This window comes from Acinonyx jubatus, chromosome C2 (genome assembly GCF_027475565.1).
Source record: "Acinonyx jubatus isolate Ajub_Pintada_27869175 chromosome C2, VMU_Ajub_asm_v1.0, whole genome shotgun sequence".
NCBI classification, from domain to species: Eukaryota; Metazoa; Chordata; class Mammalia; order Carnivora; family Felidae; genus Acinonyx; species Acinonyx jubatus.
In genome coordinates, this window is record NC_069384.1 from 21,691,561 (window position 1) to 21,693,723 (window position 2,163).

General features: G+C 37.7%; 1 pseudogene; it reads left to right on the forward strand.

Annotated features, from left to right (window-relative positions):
• The first annotated feature begins 807 nt into the window (after positions 1 to 807).
• On the forward strand, positions 808 to 1,900 carry LOC106973121 (coiled-coil domain-containing protein 34-like; annotated as a pseudogene).
• The last annotated feature ends 263 nt before the right edge of the window (positions 1,901 to 2,163 follow it).

A 2,163-nucleotide genomic window follows, 5' to 3' on the forward strand; every position in this document is an offset into this window, starting at 1 on the left:
CACTTTTTGAGTTGTACCTGATGGTGAGTGGGAGGAGTTTAAGGAAGGAAATACAAAACAGTAAAGGGTCAAGGGTGTTCTTACACTAAAATCACCACCTCTTACAAATAGAGATAAAGTGGTAAAATTTCAAGACCCAAAGAAAAGATAGAAAGCCTTAAGGACATTAGAAAGGAAACGATTCTAAAATACAATTCATTGGACATTCCATCAACAGTAAGAGATACTGAAGACAACATGGCAATTATTTCAAAGGGCTGAGGGATGTAATTTTGAATGTAGTACTAGACATGCAACCAAATATTATTCATTTTAGAATAAAATAATGTAATTTTTATAACACAAGAAGTTAGAATATAACTAGCCCTAAAAAATTAACAACTCAAAAATTAGACCCAGAAAAACAAGAATGATAACAAATCCAGGAAGGTAGTGTGAGAATGTAAGACATAATATTGAAATATGTCTTAATCAATTTTTTATTAAGTGTAAGAATTACTGTCAAAAGTTGATATTGCAATATTATTATAAGTTCTAATTTTGGCTTAAAATTCTAGATAACCTATACTGAAAGTGAGAACTAGGCAATGAGGAGAATAGAGAGAAATAAAACCTCATTTTGATTGGCAACAAAAAGATGGTTGAATTCCAGAAGTTATGTGACATGTGAATTTTAGATGTTCAAAGGAAAGAGAGAAGGATAAACACTAAAAATAAAATCTAAAATGTATGTTCAAACACATTTGGATGACCTACTGTGACAATTTTATCAAGTCATGGCTGTGAGAAATCTACCTACCACTCTAATTAAGAGACCACTGCCCGCCTGTTTGGATGGGCCAGATGTCGGCAGCCAGGCTGTGGGGGCTGATTTGCCCCCGACGGATATGTGATCCTTGGTTGCTACAGGCCCAGGTCCTTACAGCAGTGCCGGGTGCAGGACTGAAGATGGTGATGGTCTGCTCACCGCTACTGAGCTGAGTGATTCCACCATGTCGCTGTCTCCCCTTGGCCACCAGAGCTTCTCTTTTGACTACAACGATGGTGACAGGGTGGATGAGGAAGACCTGGATGAAGATGCTCATGATTCAAAGGCTAAGGCGGCGAGCCTTGAAAGGAGTGGAGTTACAGCGGTACGCCAGTGTGGTTGAGTCAGACGACAACCGAGAAGAACAGAAACAGGTGCACCTGCCAGAAAGTCTCCTGACACCATGGGAACTGTGGTTCGTTGGCAAAGAAAAAGAGGAACGAGACCATCTGCGACAGAAAGCACTGGAGGAATTAAATTAGCGGCTAGAAAAAAAAAAGAAAAGAAAAGAAATTGAAGAATGTTGAAAAAGAAAAGTAATTGCTGAAGAAAAGCATAGAGAATGGGTTCAGAATGAACAGAACCAAAAAGAAAGGGAACCAAAAAAATTAATGAAATGGAGAAAAACGCAGCAGAAGAACTGGGGAAAGAACATTTCCAAGAAAAGGCAAAGAAAAATATCAAGAATGATTAAAGAAAACAAATGCTGAAGGATGTGAGAAGAAAGAAGAAAAGGCTAAAAGGAAAAACAAGGCAAGCTGAATTACACAGAAAAAAAGGAAATAGCAGAAAAAAAGTTTAAGGAATGATTGGAAAATGCAAAAAAATAAACCTTGTCCAGCTGCAAATAGCTGTGGCTATGCCGATGGAAATCTTAAGAGTTTCACTGTGGAAGTTCTGATCCAGAGCGAGCTTTTTATAATCCGATTCCAAAGACACCCATCCATATGCCTCCTTCCAAGGAACCTAAGGACCTATCAGGAAAGAAGACTAAAAGGACTATGATAAGTCGGTCAGGTGGGTCATTGTCTCTGGTGGTTCAGAAAGCCAGAAGCAGTGTTTGCCTTGGGAGTCTGTGCAGAACACAAAAATAGTGGCATTGCATGATTTTACCTGGAACTATGTAATTTTAAAATTAGAATCATTTTTCCCTGCTCAGTCAGCCTGTCCATATTCGATGTGATTACTGACGAGTTCAAATTTTTGCTTTGTGTATGTTGTCCTTGGACTTAATTTAGGAAGGTATTTTATATATCTTCATTTTTATAAGTGCTTTAAGATTGATCTTCACATATTGTTTCACAGGATAAGTGTGTGAATAACAATTGTGTTTATATGTAGTTTGCATTAAAACT